Raw genomic sequence first — 25,229 nt, 5'->3', positions numbered from 1 at the left:
CACGGACAGCAATACTACTAAGAGATCAGATCAGAAGTAATTGACAAAGTATGTACTTGGTTATGTATAGAGTGTTAGAATGTAATAAGTGTTAATTACAGATACTCTGATTGATTTTGTATTTTATGGTCTTATGTAAATTAAAGTATTTCATTTTAATGAAAGTTTTAAAAATTCCCGGGATTTTCAATAAGAGTCAAAGTTTGAAAAGTCAATGTGACACCTTGGACTTGTATTCGGGTCGGATATGAGTTAAGGGTGTTACATTTAATGGTATCAGAGCTACGGTTTAGTCGATTCTCGGCATAAACTGAATTTTAGAGTGTCTTATAAGGAATACATGCCAACAAAATAGTGAAAACTTCTAATCTGATGGAATAGTAAGTATGTTGTTTTGCTAATAGAACTATATGGTTGTATTTTTATAGATGTCCGAACAAGGTAGTTCTAGGAATGAAGCGGGAGATGATAGACCCGCTGAAAAATAGTAATTCACCTGCCCTGGCCAGGCAGAGTGAAGAACAGACATCCTCTAGAATGCCTGTCAATGATCAAGATATATTCTTTAGAACGTTAGATGCGGTATTGACGCGTTTCCAACCTTCTGTTACTTCAACTCCAAAAATGAATGTTGCGAAAGAGTTGAAGGGATTGGGAGCTCCAGAGTTTAAAGGGGAAGCCAATGAAGGTCCTGTTATTGCGGACCTTTGGCTTAATGACATGAAAGTCATGCTTACGGGACTTCATTGTTCCGATGCTGAGAAGCTGGATGGAGTAATTTCCTTGTTGAGAGGACAAGCAAGGATCTGGTGGACCAATGTTACATTGAGGATATCTAATGCCCAAGTAACTTGGTCATTATTTTTAGAATAATTCAAGCATAAGTACATTGGAGATCAATTTGTTCGTCAAATGAAGCAAGAGTTCATGAATTTGAAGCAATGGAATCACACTGTATATGAGTACGAGTGTGAATTCAATAAATTGAGCCGCTTTGCTATCGAGCTAGTTCCTACTGAAAAGGATGCTTGTGAGTGGTTCGTAGAGGGTTTACGTCCTCGGTTAAAGGAAATGTTGATTGTCTTGAATTTATCATCATTTCAAGAAGTAGTTAACCGTGCCAAGGCTCTGGAAAGAGCTCAGAACGAGAGGTTTGAAAATTCAAGAGCTTAGTCAGTCAAAATAACGGGTGTTTCTTCGAGTTCCGCACCATCAAAAAGGGGAAAAGATGCTAGTTTTCGACCCCAGGTTAGATCAGAATCAGTGGCATCCTCCGCTAAAGGATCAAATTAAGTGAGGGGTAGACAAACTCAGTCAGTGGGATTTGGAGCTAGGAGAACTAATCAGAGTCAAGCCAGACAATGTCCATATTGTGGAAAGAATCATTTAGGGATATGTCTGATGATTTCTGGAGTCTGCTTTAGATGTGGGGACGTTGGGCATTTTGTTCGGGATTGTCCAATGTTAACCAGTGAATTTGTACAGCCAGAGAGGTCTGTTTCTGTAGCCCAGAGAGGAAGAGGTAGAGGAAGAGGAAGAGGTCAGTCAGAGTCCTCTGCTCAACAGGAGATACACTCCACTGCTCGAGTGTACAACCTCAAGACCAATGAGGATTGTGATGACCCAGATATTATAACAGGTACCTTTATATTGTTTGATAAAGGTGTTATTGTATTGATTGATCCGGGGTCTACATATTCATATATTACTAGTATGTTAGTAAGAGAGTTGAACATTCATTTAGAAACTACTAGCAATGAAGTAATAGTGATGAATCCATTAGGGCACAGTACTAGGGTAAATATGGTGAGCCGAGGGTGTCCCATACGGATTCAGGGAATTGAATTTCCTGCTAATATGATGGAATTACCTTTTGACAAATTCGAAGTGATACTGGGGATGGATTGGTTATATCGTTATTACGCTAATGTTGATTGTAGATTGAAAAGAGTGACGTTGAGAAGTTCCGAAGGAATAGAAGTTATTGTATTTAGTGAAAGATGGAATCCATTAGCAAATGTGATTTCAGTGATGACTGCAAAGAAGTTACTGCTACACGGATGTCAAGGGTTTATTGCTAATATACTGGATGTTAGAACCAAGGAGAAAAGGATTGAAGAGATTCCTATAGTCAGAGAGTTTCTCGATGTATTTCCTGTAGAGTTGATAGGTTTACCTCCTGACAGAGAGGTAGAATTCCATATTGAGATAATACCAGGAACAACGCCCATTGCAATGGCACCATACAGAATGGCTCCTAAAGAATTGCAAGAATTAATGATTCAATTAAAGGAGTTATTGGACAAAGGGTTTATTAAACCAAGTGTATCACCTTGGGGAGCTCCAGTTCTTTTTGTTAAGAAGAAAGATGGATCAATGCGTCTTTGTATCGATTACAGATAACTCAATAAAGTGACCATCAAGAACAAGTATCCACTTCCCCGAATCGACGATTTATTTGATCAATTAAAGGAAGCTTTAGTGTTCTCAAAAATTGATCTACGTTCGGGTTATCATCAATTAAAGATTCAAGAAAAAGACATTTCGAAAACGACGTTTAGAATAAGATATGGTCATTATGAATTTATCGTGATGCCGTTTGGAGTTACGAATGCACCAGTTGCTTTTATGGATTTAATGAACAGAATTTCCCAACCGTATTTGGATCAGTTTTTTGTGGTGTTTATTGATGATATTTTAATATATTCAAAGTCAGAAGAAGAGCATAGTTCACACTTACAGATTGTTTTACAGATTTTATGAGACAAGAAGCTTTATGCTAAATTCTCTAAATGTGAATTCTGGTTGAATGAAGTGGCATTCCTTGGACATGTAATTTCTGCAGAAGGAGTTCGAGTGGATCCCCAAAAGATTAAAGCTATTCTGGAGTGGAAAGTTCCAAAGAATGTATCGGAAGTTAGAAGTTTTCTGGGGTTAGCTGGTTATTATCGAAGGTTTGTTAAAAACTTTTCGATTATAGCATTACCCATGACTAAACTGTTGAAAAAGGAAGTAAAATTTGTTTGGACTCAAGAATGTCAAGAGAGTTTTGAAAAGTTAAAGAAGATTCTTACAGAAGCTCCAGTGTTAGTTCAACCATAGTCTGGAAAGAACTTTATAGTGTATAGTGATGCGTCTCATAGTGGTTTGGGATGCGTATTAATGAAAGAAGGAAAAGTGGTAGCCTACGCTTCAAGACAACTAAAACCGCACGAGAAAAATTATCCAACACACGACTAGAGATGGCGGCAGTAGTGTTTGTTTTAAAGATCTGGCGTTACTACTTGTATGGTGAAAAGTGCTACTTGTATACGGATCATAAGAGCTTAAAATACTTGATGACTCGGAAAGAGTTGAATTTAAGACAAAGAAGATGGGTGGAATTTCTCAAGGATTATGATGTGGTGATTGATTTCCATCCTGGAAAGGCAAATGTGGTAGCTGATGCCTTGAGTCGAAAGACGTTTGCAGCTTTACGAACTCTTGATGCTAGTTTATCGTTAAGAGAAGATGGTGTAATTTGTGCAGAATTAAAAGCCCGTTTGGCTATATCGAATTAAATAATTGCAAGTTAAAGATGAAAAGTGTTTAAAGAGGATACAACAGATAAAGAATGGAGAGGGTACGGATTATGAGATTAAGTCTGATGAGAACTTGTATTATCAAGAAAGATTAGTAATTCCGGATGATGATGAATTAAAGAATGATTTGTTAACGGAAGCTCATTGTAGTCCAATGACAATGCATCCGGGAGGGAACAAAATGTATATGGATCTTAAGAGTCGATATTGGTGGCAGGGAATGAAGAAAGACATTTCGGAATTTGTATCAAAGTGTTTGACTTGTCAACAAGTCAAAGCTGAACATCAAGTTCCGTCAGGATTGTTACAACCAAATTCAATTCCTCAATGGAAATGGGAAAACATAACGATGGATTTTGTGATGGGTTTGCCTTTAACTCTGAACAAAAAGGATTCAATCTGGGTAATCGTGGATAGATTGACTAAGTCAACCCATTTTATTCCAGTACGAACTGATTTCTCCATGGATAGGTATGCTGAACTGTATATTAGAGAGATTATATGTTTGCATGGTGTACCTATTTTCATAATTTCTGATCGAGATCCTAGATTCACATCATGGTTTTGGAAGTCATTACATAGAGCATTGGGAACTCGGTTAAAATTTAGTACAGTGTTTCATCCTCAAACCGATGGTCAATCCGAGCGAACTATTCAAATTCTGGAGGATATGTTAAGAGCTTGTGTCATTGAATTCAAATGATTGTGGGAAAGGTATTTACCACTTGCTGAATTTGCATATAACAATAGTTATCAGTCAAGCATCAAAATGGCTCCCTATGAAGCTCTATACGGAAGAAGATGTCATACACCCTTGAACTGGTATGAACTTAAGGATCGAGAAGTTATTGGTCCTGAGTTGATTCAGAATACAGAAGAGAAAGTTCAAGTAATTCAAAATAATCTGAAAGCTGCAGCTGATAGACAGAAATCGTATGCTGATTTAAAAAGGAAAGAAATTGAATTTCAAGTCGGAGATAAAGTGTTCTTGAAAGTGTCTCCATGGAAGAAAATATTGAGGTTTGGACGTAAAGGAAAGTTAAGTCCTCGATTCATTGGACCTTATGAGATTACTAAGAGGGTAGGATCAGTAGCATATCAGCTAGTTTTACCACCTGAAATGGAAAAGATACACAATGTTTTTCATGTCTCAATGCTTAGGAAATATAGATCTGATCCATCTCACATTGTGACTCCTGAAGAAATTGAAGTATGACCAGATTTAACTTATGAGGAAGAACCTGTTCAAATATTAGCTCACGAAGTTAAACAACTAAGGAACAAGACTATTCCATTGGTTAATGTCTTGTGGAGGAATCACAAAGTAGAGGAAGAAACATGAGAACGTGAAGAGGACATGAGGATTAAGTACCCCTACCTCTTTGCATAATGAAAATTCGAGGACGAATTTTCTTAAGGGGGAGAGTTGTAACATCCTCAATACCGGGTTAGTGACTAAATTGGAAAGTTTCAGATTTTGGTGATTAAAATAGAATAAATGAATAGTATAAAGATTTATATGTAAATGATTGTTTAGGATTGAATTGAAAAGAAGAAGGAATGTAAGGGCAAAAGAGTCATTTGCAAGGAAAATTAATTAAAGAAGGGATAAGGATATATATGAGTACAAGTGGGATGAAAAAAAGAGAACACCAAAGCCTTCCAGAGTTATCTTCTTCTTCTTTCTTCCTTGTACGTGTGAACCAAAGCAAAGGTAAGATTTCTGATTATTGAGTTTCTTGTTAAATTTAATATTGGGTTTTGATTATTAGATGATAACTAAGCTTAAAGAAAGCTTAAGTTATCTTAACATCAAAGGATGATTGAGTTAGGAGAGATTTAAGATTTGAAGTTCTTAAATGAAATCTTGGAATATAGTTCATAACTAGAATTGAAAGTTATATTTGACTTGTCATCAATCTAGTTAAGATATACGAAGTGTTAAAAACGGAATTCAAGCATGTTGATTTATTAATGTAATTATTGAATTATATATGAAGGATAAGATTTGAAGGTTTAAGATGAAATAAATGAGTATAAATTGGTTTAAGGATTTGTACTAGAGTTAAGAATGAAAAAGGGGATTAAACATGAAGGATTTAATCCAAATGAATGAACTTTCAGGTTCAAAAAGAGGATTCTGGGCAGAGTGCACCGATGCACATTCATAGTGCATCGATGCATCAAGGTTAAAACCCAGAAATTGTATGAATGTGCATCGATGCATTGGTAGTGCATCGATGCACTCTTTTAAAATAAAGACATCGAATGCAATTCGTGCATCGATGCATAAGGAGTGCATCGATGCATCCCAGCAATAATATTACATTGAATACCTTTTATGCACCGATGCATCAGTAGTGCATCGATGCATACCTTCATTAAAAGATGAAATTGACTTTTATCTTAGTCTAAAGAGTGAATCATTAGAGTATATTAGTTATAATACTGATATAGATCCATGTGCGATTATGTAGATACTAAAAGTAAGCTTATTCCGGAACGATCAAAGGATTAGAATCGAATCAAAGCAAAGCTAAGGTGAGTGCATACTATATGTATATTGTAATGGAATAAGACTTATGATAAGTCTAATCCCTATGTTGATTTTTATAATACAATAGTTGTGAACATGCATACATGATAATTATTGTGATACATGCATAAGATATATATATGTTCATGTGATATGATATGTGATATGACCTGTGATATAAGAACATGATATGAAGTGATATGAGATACATGATCACAAGAGAAATGATATGAGTACATGAACATATGAAATATAAGAATAATGCCCATAGTATACGATATGAGAATTATAGGTGTAATTGGCATGCCAAGAGTCGAGGGTATAATAGTCCTTCGGGATGTAGGAGTCCTACGGGACGAATACTGAACTAAGGTTCGGTGCCCCATGAGGGAATAGATACGAGCTGTGGTGATAGCATTAGTGCACAACCTCAATGCACTCACATACCTCTAATCTCAATAATATACATGGGCTATGCAATTGAAATACCGATTTACAGTGAAACTGATACAAGAAGGTAAGTTTCGTATGTGCATTATATGTTATCGTGCGATAGATACATGCATATTGAAATGTCATGATCCAATTGTAAGTATGAACATTCATAAGTTTATTGTTGCATATTCATTTATTGCCTCACTAAGTCTATGACTTAGCGTGTAAGTGATTTACACGTAGGTACCAAGAATCAGGAAAAGTGGAAATATAAGTAGCACGGACATCAATACTACTAATAGATCAGATCAGAAGTAATTGACAAAGTATGTACTTGGTTATGTATAGAGTGTTGGCATGTAATAAGTGTTAATTACAAATACTCTGATTGATTTTGTATTTTATGGTCTTATGTAAATTAAAGTATTTCGTTTTAATGAAAGTTTTAAAAATTCCCGGGATTTTCAATAAGAGTCAAAGTTTGAAAAGTCAATGTGACACCTTGGACTTGTATTCGGGTCGGATATGAGTTAAGGGTATTACATTATGGGCTTTAGCAAGTAACTCTATGATACATATACCTCATGTTTACGAGTGAAACATCGAGTTTCCTCTCATCGACATAGGGAAATGCATCCTCTCGAATTGAACTCAATCTATTTAAGCCTATAATGGGTGAGGATCGAGGGTCTAGAAGGCTTAAGGGGGCACCAGCAAAGGACAATTCGAGTACCCCGTTTCATATTGAATTTCTGTCTGTAGGGAAAATTAACTGTAACCTTTTCCTCGAATTTATTTATGTGTTTTGCAAAAAGTATACGAACTAGAAATCATGTGGTTAGGTTTATTTTTCAAACAAGCATGTGAACTAGATTGCATGAGGTTAGGATTTTTAAACATGGGGTAGAAAACAAATATGGATAGGATTACTATTTGATAAAAGCATGTCAAGGTAGATACTAAGTTGTATATGACCTTTTTCTATTATTTTAATTGAATGATACTAACCATTCCTTTTGTCTTATTTTCTCTGTCTCTTATTTGTATTTACATTTTTGTTTTCCATTAGAGTATTAATTTTGTTATTTGTACTAACTTATTCTTATGTTGTTTTCTTTTTGCTTGCATTGGATGATCATGACATAAGAAAAAGGTGATTTGTGAGTGGTTATCAAAGTAAAAGGTTTTCATAATGAACAAAGGGTTTTATGATCAAGCAAGCTATAACACATCTAGGAAATGGCATCTTGAGGAAACTCTAAGGATAACGGAGAGCTATGCACCTAAAGATCATATGTCAGATGGAGAGCAAAAGGAGATAAGAGGGAAAATGTCCAAAATGATGGATATAATATATGCTTTGGCCAAATAAAAAGAGACTTCTACACAATAAGAGAAAGAGTTTGATAAACACAATCCTACAATGTCATGTGCACAAGGGATTACTTTAGAGCAAGCGAGTTCTAGTCAATCTAAGAAGTCACACACGATCACCATTCAGATTAATAAGTTGTCTAGAGATGCCAAAGAAATGGTGACAATTGTAGAAGTACCCAAAGATGATAAGAAGTCATGCAATTAGAACTCCCTGGTATTTAAGAGCCTAATCCCAATGTCAAAGACTCAAGTTCAATCTAAGCCAAGAGGTGGCTCTCATTTTGATTCTATCCCTATATCATACAAGAAGTTGTACGGGAAGCTACTAGAAGCTCGAGAGGTATCTCCGCATTATAACCTCCATATCCAAATTGGTGTGATATAAATGTTCGTTTTGAATATCATGTCAGAATTCAAGGACATTCCATTGAGAACTGCAATGCGTTCAAGCATCAAATTCAACATCTGTTGGATCATGGAATCTTAGAGTTCGAGATAAAAGATCAACCTAGTGTGGTAACTGATTATCCTGTTAGATTGATACAAAAAATGTTCAAAGGTAAGAGTATCAATAGGGGCATCCAAAAGGAAGGATGTTTACTAAAGTATTAGGCCCAAAGAAGTCATTTGAATATTGAAAACGATAAACTAAGTGCAGAGATGGAAGCCATGCATAATAGTTTTTAAAGGATTAGTTTAGCTTTTAAAAATGTTGGTATAGGAAATACCTCGGAAGAGTGGACAACAGGGGTCACTAAACTGAAAAACGACATTGAACATTGGAAAAAGAATTGCAAGACACATGAAGGTCGAAAACAAGATGTTGAATATATATATAGCCAACATGGAAGCTTCATATCAGCACCTTAAGCATGAAAATGATGTTGAACTAGAAGTGTAATACCCCAAATTTTGTATTAAGGACTTTATTGAAAGAATTTAAAAATTAAGAGGATTTATTCGATTAAATGATAAAGATGAGAATGATTAGGATTAATGGTTTAGACTAAATTATGGCAATAGATTATTAAGAGGGCATTTTGGTCCTTTGCAAAATAATGAATTTAAAATTATTTGTTAGTAAAGTATTAAATTTAAGGGAAAAGGGGAAAGTAAACACAAGAGAGCCATTTCCTTTTCTTCTTCTTTCACGTGGGTGAAGTCTTCTCCATAGCTCCAAAGGTAAGTTTCAATTATTTGGTTTTTCCTTTTGATTGTGGGTTGTTTTCACGTGGGTGGTGTTTATTGAGGATTATTGGTAGATTTGACTTGCCAAAGAGGTAAATGAGATATTAGAAGTATTATATGGGATTAAGAAAATATTAGAAAAAGTGGTTTGATTCTTAGAATTTAATGTTCTTGAAAGATTTTAGATATTCTAAGAGGCTAAATGAAGGAATGTTAGTATGGATAGTTAAAGAAGAGTTTAACGGTATTGTATGGGGTAAATATAACGAGAATTGATCACATTGGGATGAAAATCGGGTTGAAAACTAGAAATTCTAGGCAAGGGTATCAGTACTGCTAAGAACAATACCGATACTATAAGCTAAAATGAGATAAATTAGAAGAGTAGTACCGATATTGATTCAATCAACATCGATATCGAGGAGGTACTATCGATACCATGATAATGGGTATTGATACCAAGCAATATCAAATCTAATTTTGGTATCGATACCAGAAGGGGGTATCGATACCATAGTATGGTAGTATCGATACCATGGTAAGGGTATCGATGCCAGACAACATCGAACCTAATTTTGGTATCGATGCCAAATGGGGGTATCAGTACCATAGTATAAAAGTATCGATACTAGGGTAGTAATATCGATACTATGGAGCCAAAAACGTTAAAATAGGCTGGTATTGGTATAGAAAGTTAATGATGTGTTCTTTTGAGTATTGTTTAAGTATAATGGTTAGGAAATATTCTAACATTGGGATTGGTACATGTTTTATATGGATGATTGAGTAGATCGGAACCAAGCTCCCGAGACCAGTAAAACTAAGGGTAAAGGCAAAGTACCGGAGTGATCGGTCTTACGTTTTGGATACATAGTAGGGAAGCCAGATGAGTGCATTTATTTTGTATATTTAGGGTTATAAAGATATGTTGTTAATATATATATATATATATATATATATATATATTACATCGATATATCAGTACTATGTGTACTACAGGCACCTTATGTGCAAATCCACAAAATTCATCATGAGTTGAAGAATAACCGTACTGGCACTTCGTGTGCATATTCACGGAATTCATCATGAGTTGATGAATCACCATACAGGCACCTTGTGTGCAAATCCACATAATTCATCATGAGTTGATGAATCACCGTACAGGCACTTCGTGTGCATATTCACGGAATTCATCATGAGTTGATGAATAACCGTACAGGCACCTTGTGTGCAAAATCCATGGAGTTCATCATGAGTTGATGAATCACCGTACAGAAACTATGTATGCAACCCATGGAATTCATCATGAGTTGATGAATTTCCGTATAGGCACTAATTGTGCATTTTAATAAATGAACATGAATAGAAAATGGGAAAATGAATGTAATAGCACCAATGGTGCAAAGTGATGAGGTTTACAATAAATTGTAAAAAGTTGTTCGATATTAGAATTGTTACCCTATATTATATTTATAAGCTGCTTAAGATTATGTATGCCTCACTAAGTAATACTTAAGGTGTGTTCATTTCACCTATAGGTTGAATACCAGCTGAGTAAGGAGATCATCAGACATCAAGTCAGAGTCGCCTAATCAGTAACAGTATGACATACCTGTCTACTTTTGATATATTTTAGTTGGCATGTAATAGGTTTAGTAAAAACGATCTGTAAAACCTTTTGAATTGAACTACTGTAAAATGGTAAAGTGTGGAATATTTCTTTTTATGTGTATATGTAAGTTAATGCATGTTTTAATTATAAATAAATTCTAATGGTTTCATAAAATGAAATAAAATTGTACAGATTTTAAAAAGGGCAAACTATTTTAAAAGTGATGTGACAAATGTAGCTCGTATACGTAAAGGTATACGAGAGATGGGTGTTACAAGAAGTCACTAGGGCCAAAAACAAAACATTGATAAAGTTTGTATATGATTGTGGAGATCTTGTAAGGGAACTTCGTAACCACAAAGATTTTTTTACAAGGAAAATGAGCAACATTTTCTACAACTCCGGGAATTGACACAGAAGATAAAGGAAAAAGATAATGTCATGAAGGAAGCTGTTGCCCAAGAAAATAATATGGCTCATAAACTGGTTGATTTAGCTAGCTTTAAGAGAAAATTAAAGCATATTGATAACTTAACACCTTTTGAAAGAGATAAAGAAGTTAGGAGTAAAAGTTATCCCTTATACGTAAAGTTGGTTTGTTGTATCGAAACATTTTGTATTCAATGAAAGTTGTTTTAAGGTGGTCACTCTGGAATAATACCTTTTGCATACATGCATTTGCATCACATTTATTTATTTAAGTATTGTTACATGCATTAGTTATAAAAACATGGAAATAATCTATGAAGGGTTTTGTGACAATAATACCAAGATTATTCATTCATATTACTGTCTCATCATCATGAGCAAACAAATGGAAATCACAAGATCAATTACAAGAGCAGTTGGCCTAGTTATAATAATATACGAGGAATGAAGCATCGAGATCTCTACAAGATGTATCAAATCAGATTATCCAGGTGATCACAACCAAGGCTACTGATAAAGAGAAATAGCTGATAAAGAATATCAGTGTTATCAAACTAATGCATCAAGAAGGATAACCTACCCTAGGGCATCCTATTCTAACCTAAAAAAATAGCCTCATTAATTATGTGCAATATGATGAGGGATTCAAACGGGTAGAGGAAGCAATTAGAACTATGAAAGGTGTTAATACCTCCCACTAAAAACTAGTGTAATACCCCAAATATCAGGTGAGTGACTATACTAAAAGGATTTAAAAATTTGGAGGATTAAATTGAACAAATGGTAAAGTATAAGAAAATGATTTAGAAATTGTGTTTAAGACCAATTAGTAAGAATGAAATAATGAAAGTGGTATTTTGATGATTTAAAGGGAAATGGATTTAAAATTCTTTTTAATTAGGGTATTAAATAAAAGGGGAAAGTGGGAAAGTTAAAAAAATACACTAAGCTATCTTCTATTCTTCTTCCCCCTGAAAGTGCTTTTCTCCATAGCCAAAGGTAAGACTTCATCTAGCTATATTTTCCTTTCGTTTTTTGTTTGCTCTTGAAACCTTGAGTGTTATAGAGGCTTAAGGAATAGTTAAATAGGATAAAAATTAAGAGATGGATGATTTACTTGAGATTGAAGAAAATGGGTTTTTGAATGAGATGTTGAAATATGAGTTTTTATTGAGGTTTACTAGTATATTTAACTTGTCAAAGAAGTAAATAAGAGATTAGAAGCCTTGGATGTGATTAAAAACATGTTAGAAAAAGTAGTATGATTCTTGGTTTGAGATGTTCTTAAGAGAATTTGGATGTTATAAGAAGCTAAATGGAGGAAAGTTAGTTGGATTAAGTGATGTTAAATTTAAGGGGATTGTTTGAGGTAAAAGTAAGAGAATTAAACAAAAATTTTGTGAAAACCGAGCTGAAAAATGGAAAATCTGGGTAGGGGTATCGGTACGGGAATAACAATACCGATACTATAAGTTTAAATTTGAAGAATTACAATGAACAATATCGATTCTGATGCAATTAGTATCGATATTGATGTGGGTATCGATACTAAGAGAAAGTATCGATACCATGGATTCCAGAATGTAGAATTGGTATCGATACTAAAAGGGAGTATCGGTACCGTGGTATACAAGTATCGATACCATGGTAGGGGTATCGATACTATTTAGCCTGGAAATGTAAGATAGGCTGAAATTGTAATAGAAATTGAAAATAATAGTACTTTTGAGTATTATTAAAGTATAAATGTTAGGGAATATACTAACATTGGTATGGTATGTGTCTTTAATGGATGCTTGTGTAAATCATAACCAAGCTTTTGAGTCTGGCAAGAAAAAGGGCAAAGATAAAGTTGTCGAATAGTCGGACATCATCACAGCTTATTATCGAGGCTTATCAGGTGAGTGCATTTATTGTACTTATATAAAAAAAAAGGAAGACTCACAATGAGTCAACCTCGAATATTTGGCTAAATGTATGTTTTACAACATTTTGGTATATTTTCATAATGTATATAAAAGTGATATTATGAATAAGTTTTAGAGTATGAAATGCTTTAAAACGGTGCATTATCTGCATGAAAGGATGCCATAAATGAAAATACATAACGGTGCATTATCGGCATGAAAGAATGTCATAAATTAAAATGCATAACGGTGCATTATCGGCATGAACAGATGCCATAAATGAAAATGCATAACGGTACATTATTGACATGAAAGGATGCCATAAATGAAAATGCATAGCGGTGCATTATCAACTTGAAAGGATGCCATAATGAAAATGCATAACGGTGCATTATCAGCATGAAAGGATGCCACAAATGAAAATGCATAAAGGTGCATTAACGGCTTTTTGTAGCAAATGAAAATGATGAATGACCAATTTGGAATTTAGGTGAAATACATGTACATTACTTTCTCATTTAACATACATAGGGCAAATAAAGAATAACTGGGAAAAATATACAGAAGATATAGGTATGTTGGGTATACTAAGAATAATTTCAATGAATGTATGAAAGAAATTTTGGTATAACTGAGAGGGATTTATTTGATTCTCATAAAGTATGCGAATTATTCGGATTTTTGTAGTCTTGATATGTTTTATGTATGAAATGTAATTCATTTACAGTACTATGCCTTGCTAAGTAAATACTTAACGTGTGTTGATTTCACGCGTAGGTAAAAGTAAAGACTAACCGAGTAAGGAATGCAGTAGCATCTATCAACAATTTAAGGTTGACTCGTCAGTAATAGTAGCACAAACATGTTTATTTTGAAAAGTAACTGGCATCTAATGGAATTCAAGAAAAATGCTATATAATGTATTTAAGTTATAACTTTGTAATAGTTTACAACGAATGTTTTACCTTATATTAAAAATGTTTTGTTTTAAATTTCGAAACAAAATTTTATGAGTTTTACAAATAAGTAAATATTTATAAAAGTTATGTGACATCTATCACTTGTATACGGAAACGTATATAGGAAATGGGTGTTACAACTAGAAGCAATAGAGCACAGCTTTGTTCCAGATTTGGTTATCCCACAAAAATTTAGGATGCCTAATTTTGAGAAATATGATGGGCACCAGTTGTCCCCTAATCCACCTGAGAATGTTTTGTAGAAAAATGGAAGGGTACCTCAATGTTGATAATTTTCTAGTTCACTCATTCCATGATAGTCTCACTAGGCCAGTAGTAGTGTGGTATAACCGTTTGAATAGAGAGCAGATCAAGAGATGGGTCGATCTAGTTGATTTTTTTGGGCAATATCGGTATGTTAAAGGCTTAGCTCCAAAGCATAATGACCTTCAAGAAATAAGGATGAAAGCCAATTAAATCTTTAAAGAGTATGCCTTAAAATGGAGAGGAGTGGCAGCACAAGTTCAACCTCCCATGTTGGATGAAGAAATATCATATATGTTTCACGATTCCCTTCTAGCTTATTTCTTTGAATTAATGCTGACAAATTTGATGAATAACTTCGAGTATCTTGTGACAAGTGGAGAATTAATTGAAAATGCAGTCAGCAAAGAAAACTGAAAAGTAACTTCCAAAAGCCTAACATATCAAAAAGTAAAAGTTGATGATGTGAATGAATGTCACATCCAGAGCCCCCGTAACCACAAAAGAAAAGAAGCAATTAGTCATTCGGATCGACCAAAGAAAGTCTTACGATCGAGAAATACTTTGGAGGTATTCCAAACTTCTATCTTAGATCTATACCCTCATTTGATTAAAGGTCAATACCTCAAACCAACACCAATGAAAGTGCCACCAAACCTTTATGCCCATATCTACGATCAAGATAGTATTTTTGATTTCCACTTAGGTGCATATGGGCATTCTACGGGAAATTGTAGGCCACTGTTAAAGGAAATAGAGATGCTTGTTGACAATGGGACATTGACACGATAATTGGTGGAACAGTGGATAACAAACTCAAGTGGGGCATCAAATCATGATGTATAGGATCTGATTGAGTCAGGTGTTGTCGTGTTAGATAAGTAATGGGCATCCTAATTAGGAAGAGATCATTTCATCCATCATGGAGCTTTATCCCATTTTTTAACTTCTTGTTTGAACATGTTTTTTGTTTTTTCTCAGCTTTTTTGTAAAAATATTTTAAATAAATTTATGCTACTTTATGGTGGTGAGCATTGAATCAATTTTGCAATCTTGCAGTTCTTTGAATATCAATTGAATTAAAAACTCTTTAAGTGATTAGAGTTATAAATCTTTGACAAAGTGAAAAGGTTGAAAACTGATAAAATAAGGACCCTTGACCTTACCCAGAAGATACGCTCGAGCACCATATCATTTTCTTACAAGGACCAATATTGCATTCTCCTATTGCAAGGAAATGAACAATTAAGGGCTTGACATTCAGGTATGTAATGATGTGGGGAAAATGGGGCATCTTTTATATAAGATTGCAAAATTGATTTTTTTCTACTTTTGTTGATGACGTTCGATTATGATCATAATCTTCACAGATGGAATAGTCGAGTAGGTGAATCTAGTTTAGGTCAGTTGCTTGGAAATTGAACTCTAAAGATGAGATTTTTTTACTTTTAATAACACTTAGACTATAACAGGTTCTTCTTGACAAACTTAAGAAATGGAATCTGAATACCTAGAATCTAATATTATATGTATACAATAAAGCTTGAGTTATCCTTCTAGAGAAATTGGTTAAACGCTCTGGATTTATAGATTAGATTCAGCTAGCCTGATAAAGATGATTATAATATATATATATACAATAAAGCTAAATTCAACTAACCAAAAATGGCAGATTAAATCAAATTTATTTAAATAAGAAGTTTCGGTAAAAGATGGACTAAGGGAGTTAAGGAAAACATATTATAGTCAAATTCACATGAGCACTCAGTAATTTCATTTTTAGACCGATATTTCTACACTAACTTTGTTAGAGGAGTCTACAAAGCTTGAACAAATAAAAGATTTCAGAGAATTGAAATGAAGTGTTCCAAAAAGTCTAGCAATTGAATATGCTAGTTGCTTCATTTTGTCTGCATCCACTTAATATGCCAAGCAGAGAAAGAAGGACATGTTACAAAGTTCACATGGGCATATAACCAAATGAGGATATTTCAATGGATGAAACCTTAGAAAATAAGAATGTCAACCTGAAGTCAACCCATCCATTTTGATACTTGTCAAAGAGTTATAACTCTTAAAACATTATCTTTTGATATTATGTGAACTCATGTTTATGATTTAATTCAACTGTGAGCCTGAATTAAGGGGTAATACTTTACAAAATTCTTTCATTCTTTGATTTCCAAAATAAAAAAGGAGAAAAACATTTTCGAACAATACAATCTCTTAGGAGTAGATCTTGGTAGTTGACATACATCTTAAACACATAGCTCATGCTTAGAATTAGTGTTGGAGCAAGAAATGATAAATGTTGGGGCACTTTTGAAGGTCTTTATTAGCCAGGAGTATTAATGTTGGGGCATTTTTGGAGGCCCATATCATCCTGCAGAAAGATCATATGTCCAATGAGATAGAAAGATATAAAGAATGAAAATGGTGAAACAGTGATAGTGAAGCTTACCATATATGATCATTTTGTCCATCATATAGTTGCATTATTCTGGTGAGTTCACATGCATTAATGTTGGTGAACCAAAGCATCCCACTTGTATTCCCACTGAGTTTTGTTCTTCGGTTTCCTTGTAATGCCATACAAAAACTCTTAAAACTATGCAAAGAGCTTCTTTGGTTGAAAAATCTAGGTAGAAGCCACAGGAAAAGATGATTTTGTTGTAAAATGTTTTATGAACCATTAACTATGGTGTTGAACCGATGTTACGATAAAGATGTGTTTCTAATTTTTTACCCAGATGAAGGTTGCCTTCTACAACCCTAAAGTGAGAAATGGTGAAGATTTCTTTCCATGGAAGGGGGTGAAATTTTAACAGCAAGAAAATAGTAGAGCCAACTAAGGTTGGATGATGGGTTATTGTTAAACCTCTCAGCATAATGTGGTATAAATAGCCTTGTTTGAAATCTGGTTAAATATGGAGACACGAAAGGAATTAGGATAAATCATCCTTGTGATGTGTTTTAAAAGTCAAATTAGAACAGATGATGCTCTCTCAATATGATAGATCTTGCTTTCAAAGATAAAAGCTTTATTGGATTTATACACAAGTTCAAGTAAAGAAAGCCAAGCTTATCAGGGGCAAGAATTTGTTTGGGGTAAAAAAAAATTGACATAACTCAAGACTTGCAAGAGTGCATGTTGGTGCAAACAAAAGTTAAGATAACTTAATCAGGAAGAGAATGAAGATTGCTCTTACCTTCGTCCCCATAACGGATCAAGAAAGCATGTATTTATACATGATACATGTCATTGCATCATACATCATTTCATACATACATGATAAATTTGGATCTTCCTCATAATAATGTAGGCAAAATATGTTTTGAGAAATTTTTGTCTTTCTTAAGATGATTTCCCTAGAAACTTCAATTGTGGCCTTCTGGGAACATGTTCTCTAGGAAACTCAATCTTTTTTCCTAGAGTCAATCCTTGACTTCCTCGTGAAGAGAAGTTAACCTTTGTTATTCTTGACTTCCTCGTGAAGATAAGTCAACTTTTGTTATTCCTGACTCCCTCGCGAAGAGGAGTCAATCCTTGACTTTCTCGTTAAAAGAATTCAATCTTTGTTATTCTTGACTTCCTTGTGAAGAGAAGTTAATATTTGTTATCCTTGACTTTCTCGTGAAGAGAATTCAATATTTGTTATCCTTGACTTCCTCGTGAAGAGAAGTCAATTTTTGTTATCCTTGACTTCCTAGTGAAGAGAAGTCAATATTGTTATCCTTGACTCCCCAAAGGAGTCAATCTTTGACTTTATATTGAAGAGAAATCAATCTTTATTATCCCTGACTTCCTAGTAGAGTCAATACTTGACTTCCTCGTGAAGAGAAGTCAATCTTTATTATTCCTAACTCCCCAGCAGAGTCAATACTTACTCCATCGTAAAGAATAGTTAATCTTTGTTATTCTTGACTTCCTCGTGAAGAGAAGTCAACTTTTTTCAATCTTTGACTTCCTCGTAAAGAGAAGTCAATCTTTGTTATTCTTAACTTTCTCGTGAAGAGAAGTCAACTTTTTTTTATTCCTGACTCCCTCACGAAGAAGAGACAATCCTTAACTTTCTCTTGAAGAGAAGTCAATATTAGTTATCCTTGACATCCTCATGAAGAGAAGTCAATATTTTTTATCCTTGACTTCCTCGTGAGAGAATTCAATAATTGTTATCCTTGACTTCCTCGTGAAGAGAAGTCAATATTTGTTATCCTTGACTTCCTAGGGAAGAGAAGTCAATCTTTGTTATTCCTGACTCCCTCGCGAAGAGTAGCCAATCCTTGACTTAATCACGAAGAAAAGTTAATCTTTCTGATTTGATATTTATGAAAAGAAATGAAGCAAATTAGGTTTAATTTAGTCTTCCCAAAAGTGTAGCGAAGCAAATCAATCTCGAGTCTGATCTCCACAGAAGAGTAATGGAACAAATTTTCTTATTTCAGATTCAGTCTCCCCGGAAGAGTAGTGGAAGCAAATCAATCTCGAGTCAGTGGAGCATATTCGTCTTCCCTTGGATCTTATCTCCCAGAAAGAAAAGTGGAGCATATCCTTTTTACAAAGATTTCTCGAGTTTTATCTCTCTGAAAGAAGAGTGGAGCAGATTCGTCTTCCCTTGGATCTTATCTCCCTGAAAAAAGAGTGGAGCAGATTCGTTTTCCAAAGATGTCTCAAGTCTTATCTCCCTGAAAGAAGCGTGGAGCAGATTCGTCTTCCATTGGATCTTATCTCCCTGAAAGAAGAGTGGAGCAGATCCATTTTACGAAGATTTCTCGAGTCATATCTCCCTGAAAGAAGAGTGGAACAGATACGTCTTCCCTTGGATATTATCTCCCTCAAAGAAGAGTGGAGGAGATTCGTTTTACAAAGATTTCTCGAGTCTTATCTCCCTAAAAGAAGAGTGGAGGAGATCCATTTTCCAATGATTTATTGAGTCTTATCTCCCTGAAAGATGAGTAGAGCAGATTTGTCTTCCCTTGGATCTTATCTCCCTAAAAGAAGAGTGGAGCAGATCCGTTTTACAAAGATTTCTCGAGTCTTATCTCCCTGATAGAAGAGTGGAGCAGATTCATCTTCCCTTGGATCTTATCTCCCTGAAAGAAGAGTGGAGCATATCTGTTTTACAAAGATTTCTCGAGTCTTATCTCTCTGAAAGAAGAGTGGAGTAGATTCATCTTCCCTTAGATCTTATCTCCCTGGCAGAAAAATGGAGCAGATTCGTCTTTCATTGGACCTTATCTCCTTGAAAGAATAGTGGAGCTGATCCATTTTACAAAGATTTCTCGAGTCTTATCTCCCTGAAAGAAGAGTGGAGTAAATTCTTCTTCCCTTGGATCTTATCTCCCTAAAAGAAGAGTGAGCAGATTTGTCTTCCCTTGGATCTTATCTCCCTGAAGGAAGAGTGGAGAAGATCCGTTTTCCAAAGATTTCTCGAGTCTTATCTCCCTGAAAGAAGAGTGGAGCAGATTCGTCTTCCGTTGGATCTTATCTCCCTGAAAGAAGAGTGGAGCAGATTTGTCTTCCGTTAGATCTTATATCCCTGAAAGAACAGTGGAGTAGATTCGTTTTCCAAAGATTTTTCAAGTCTAATATCCTCTGAAAGAATAGTGGAGTAAACTTGTCTTCCAAATTTGATCTGACTACCCAAAAAAGAGGAACAAATCAAGTCTGATCTCCCCTGAAAGAATAGTGAAGTGGACTCATTTTTCAAATTTGATCTGACTACCCAAAAAAGAAGAACAAATCAAGTCTTAACACCCTAAAAGAAAAGTGGCGTAAACTCGTTTTCCATATTTGATCAGACTATCCAAAAGAGAGGAACATGTCAAGTCCGATCTACACTGAAATAGTAGTGGAGTGGATTTCCCATAAAGTTGGTTGGACGAAAATTCCTTGTCTTTTCGTCTTTGCCTTATTCTTGTTAACACAAGAATGAGCAAAGAGGGGTAGCTGTTGACAGTCAATTTCATCCCACATAAATCATCGTCATTATTATTATTAAATAATAATTTTATGACAAGCCTAAACAACAACCTAGGAGCCCAATTACAACAAATCTAGGCCAGAGACCAAAACAGCAAACCGGACCCAATTACAAAACCATGAAGCCCAATACACCCAAACCTAGAGGCCCAACAAGTGAGGATAGGCCAGAGAAGCCCAGAACCCAACACCTAGGGTTTTATCTCAACTTTCAGTCCCCAACCCTCAGTTGTTAGATCTGTGATAGATCCAACGGTCCAGGACGATCCAAATGATTCTAGAAACCCTAGGGTTTCATCATAACCCTAGGGCTATCCAATCATCGCCACGTGAGCCACAACCGTTAAAGACCACCAGCCAGATCCAGAAGATATGGGTGTATTAAATGCACCCAGCTATAAATCGGTGCTGGCCCTAGGTGAGTCACCGCCATAGCTCTGGTGACTCACCGGGCCTCCCTCCTTTGACCGGTTCGTAGGGTGATTCAAATGGAACAATAAAAGGGACTCGATTATACCTGCAAAAGAAGACCACAAAGCAGTATCCATTCGAATGAGAGAAGAACGGAGAACAACAAAAAATAACAAAAATAGAAACAAATAGATGACAACAGAACCATGAGCATCCATTCAAAAAAGAGGCAAACGAAAAAAATCAACAACCATTCGAAAGAAAGAAAATAGAGTGGGAGAAGATTACCTTCATTGGAGTTAACAAATCATCGTCGGAGTGCCGGGTTCAAAGGTAAAACCATAGATCTACTGTGTTCGGAGAGTTTTTAGGAAGAAAGGAGGTTAGATTCGGGTTAAGGGTAAGGAGATCTACGTTTTGGAGTTGTTTTTATATTTCCGACCACCATATGCGACGGCGGAGGACGCCGACGGACGGTGGCCGATTTCCCTCCGGTGAGGGTCTTTAGAGAGAAGGCAGAGCATTTTCTCTTCTATCTTTTTAGAAAAAGGGGAAATAGAGAAAATAAAAGATTAAGGCCTTTAGGGCCGATTTTTAGGGTATAAATACCCTTCCCCAAATGACGTCGTTTAGGGGAGGAATTTTCTACGTATTTAGTGTATAAGTAAATTATCCTGAGGTCCCTATAATTTGTAATCTTTACGATTTGGTCACTGAATTAATTTCAATGTATTTTAATTTGGTTTTCAAATTTTATTTTGTTTATATTTTAGTCACTATTTTAATAGTTTCTATTTTAATTTGGGTAAATTTTATTTATGTGTATTTTAATGAGGTCCTTTTAATGAAATTTATATTTATTTTGGGTAAATATCCAATTTAGTCCTTGGAATTTTAATAGTTTATATTTTAATCCCGAATAGTGATGATGGTTAAATTACCATCCCAGTACCTCGATTTGGTGATGTTTCTGTCTATGGCCGTTACTTTTGTTTGTTTTGCATTTTAATCTTCCAATTTTAATATTTTTAATTTTAAATAATAAAATTGGTTTATTTACAATTGTAATACCTAAAATATTTAATCTTTTGTAATTGTGGCCTTGATCTTTTATTAGTTTTATAATTTAATCCCTAAATTTATTATATTTATTATTTTAATTCTATATTTACATATTTGTTAATTTTTATTAATTATAATGTGTTTAAATGTTATTTTACTTGAGTAATTTATAGAAGCACGCCTTAACTGACAAGGGATGTGTTTCTAAGGATTATTTGTATAAAATAATATCCCTTTTTTATTTTTTTTAAAAATGTCATAATTTAAATGTTATTTGAATTTTCTAATTTCAATAATTAGATGATGTATAATCGTGTAGGTACCCATTTTGGGTGTTGTGGGAGTGCTAATCCTTCCCCACACGTAACCGACTCCCGAACCCTTTTCAAAATGTATCTCTGGTCAAACGCAAATCAATTTTTTATCTTTTAAAATTGTTTTTCATAAAATTATTTTAAAGGACATTTTTAAGTATTCGACTTACATAACCCAAAGTCGATGACGACTCCAAATTTGTCTATTTATGTATTTATTTAAAACTAGACGTGTCCCAATATTAAGTTGGATCGATCCTCGAAAAAACCTAAAAAGCTGTAGGGACCGTTTCGACACGTCGTTTTCTTCGATTGCCAAGATTTTGTAAAAGAATATATCATCTTCCTAACAAGCTTCTCGTTAGGTATAATCTCTCTATATCCTTTGAGACCGTTAACAATCACAAAAAATCTATCCGTCATAGATTTGATGTCTTCATCCGGATTCATCTTGAAATTCTTGTAGCTATATTGAGAAGATCAATTTTTGTTTTCCTCACTTCATCGGTTCATTCATGAGTAATTTGGAGTTTGTCCCAAATCTCTTTGGCATTTGAACAAGAGGAGACTCTTCTATATTCATTCGGTCCTAATGCACAAAACAAAATGTGCATGGCCTTAGCATTGAGTTTGAACTCTTTCTTATATCTTTCACTTCATTCCGCCATAGCTCTAGTTGGAGTAGAGTGGCCTGTCAAGATAGAGCTCCAAGCATCTAGATCGATAGCTTAAATGAAGAGCATCATCCTAATCTTCCAATAAGCATAATTTTCTCCATTGAAATAGGGTGGCTTGTTAACCAGTTGAGAATCTTTGATATAGTAAGCGTTGGAGAAAAAAACCATCTTCTCAATTGCTTTATAAATCAACTAGAGCTAATTGATAGGAGCCTTCAAAGATCTTCACAAGGTTGTTAGACCTTCGATGCGTGACTTGCTCTGATACCAATTGTTAGGCTCGATGAAGCTCGTTCGATCAACCAAAATATGCCAAGAGGGGTGAATTGGCTTTTTGAAATTTATGGAGTAAGGAATATAAAGATAGAAAAATTTTCACAATGATTTATAGTTGTTCAACTTCCTAAATGAAGTCTACATCCACTACCTAAGCTCATCACTTAGGATTTTCCAACAAATCCACTAATTTTTTCTTTCTTTTTCAAGGATAAAGAGAACTTTTATAAACTCCCTAGCTTTTCAAAGAATTAGCTAGAACCAAAACCCCTTTACAAAAGAAAATAATCGTAAATAAGAAACATCTAAAAAGGAAGGTGTTTACAAATTAAAGCTCACAAAAACACAATTATTTACAAGAGAAATAAAATAAAGAATGAAAAGTTTTTCTCTTGTGTTTGATTGCTTGGATAGGTGTTGTGTAACCTTCTTCAAGTGTCATCAACTTATTTTTATATGTTGGAATGAGTTACTAGCCATTTCTAGCTGTTTGGAAAGGTTTGGAGCCGTTGGAAGTCTTTCTGTACACAAAGTTTTGAAACTCTGGGGAAAGTTTGAAACTCTTCGGAAGAGCCGTTGGAAAAATTTGACCGTTGGACACAAAGTATCAAAACTTTAGGTAAAGTTTTGAAACTCTTGAAAAGTATCGAAACTTTTTGTGAAACTGTCTTGGAAAGTTTCGAAAATCTTGTAGAAATTTCGAAACTTTTGGTTAAAATACTCATTTTAAGGTTTTGATTGAACTTTGAATTATTTTGATGAAAACTTTGAATAAATTCAATTTAGTCCAAAAATGTTTTGTCCTTATTTGTTATATCAAAATATTAGTTCTACACATCTCTTCGTGGACGAAGTTTTTGGAAATGCATTAATGGTGGAATTAATTCGAACAGTCCTAGGAGCTTGAGTAAAAAATTCAGGCCAAAATCTTTTGATGAATTGGCAGGACAAAATATTGTTGTGAGGTCTCTTTTGAGTGCCATTTCTAACTGAAGGGTTACCTCTTTCTACCTTTATCATGGTCCTTGTGGTACAGGCAAGACCACTGCCTCGAGGATTTTTACAGCTGCTTTAACTTGTCAGTCAGTAGAGGTTGATAAGCCATGCGATCAATGTCGAGAATGTATATTGTTCTTTTCTGGAAGGAGCAAAGATGTTAAGGAGGTTGATTCTTTGAAAATCAATCGCACTGATAGGTTAAGGTCCTTTGTTAAAAATGCCATTGCCCCACCGGTTTCGTCACGGTTTAAGATTTTCATCATCAATGAGTGCCAGTTGCTGCACGGTGAGACATGGGAAACTATTTTAAACAATCTAGAAAAACTCTCCCAGCATATCGTTTTTGTTATGAGTACACCCGAAATCGATTTGTTGCCAAGAAGTGGAGTTTCTTGGTCCCAAAGATATCACTTTCCAAGGATAAAAGATTATGATATTTCAAATAGGTTAGAGAAAATCTGTGTTGAAGAAGGTCTGGACTATGATCAGGTTGCTTAAACTTCATTGCTGCTAAATCCAGTGGTTCTCTAAGAGACGCTGAGATGACGCTTGATCACTTGAGTTTGCTCGGTAAAAGGATCACAGTGTCCTTAACCTATGAGCTTGTGAGTTCTTTGGGGTTTTCTTTTTCGTTATCTTGAATGGTGCTTCGCTTTCAATGTATGACATTGAAGTTTTGCTTCTTCTTTTTTTTTTTTTTTTTTGAGGGGCATATTGGAACTGTTTCTGTTGAAGAATTGCTTGATTTGCTGGATCTGGCTTTATCTTGCGAGACTTCAAATACAATTACAAGGTCCAGGCCATGAATGCCAAATTATTTCTGTTCATGAGCCTAATCATCTGCCAAACTGTTTCCCTAAAGCATTGAGGCCTAAGAAGAAGGTGCATTTGTCCGACAGTACTAAAATGATTTCATCAAGTGACCAAGAAGAAAATAAACTTGCTTTATCTATTACTGGGGTGTCATCTTTCAAGAACCCCCTCTGCTTCAATGAATCCTATGATTTCTATGGCTCTAACAGCGACAATAGGTAAGAATTTGTGTAGAAATGTTACTTGTTTCATTTTGGAAAGATGCATGATGGTATTCCGGTGAATGTATTTACTTTTATCGTTATACATTTTGGCAGATTGAAGTAGAACTCTGAGGTTCATTGCAGCAGAAACCCTGCATTTCCCTGTAAGAAGGTAATGACACTAACGTTATCGAAGTTTCATC

At 34.8% G+C, this 25,229-nt stretch overlaps 1 pseudogene; it reads left to right on the top strand.

The window, feature by feature from the left end:
- LOC120124761 overlaps positions 1–25,229 on the top strand; it is a 50,534-nt pseudogene extending 25,305 nt beyond the window's left edge.

Source organism: Hibiscus syriacus, unplaced genomic scaffold, assembly GCF_006381635.1.
Source record: "Hibiscus syriacus cultivar Baekdansim isolate YM2019G1 unplaced genomic scaffold, ASM638163v2 tig00110429_pilon, whole genome shotgun sequence".
Taxonomy (NCBI): domain Eukaryota; kingdom Viridiplantae; phylum Streptophyta; class Magnoliopsida; order Malvales; family Malvaceae; genus Hibiscus; species Hibiscus syriacus.
This window is presented reverse-complemented; position numbering and strand designations above follow the sequence as displayed.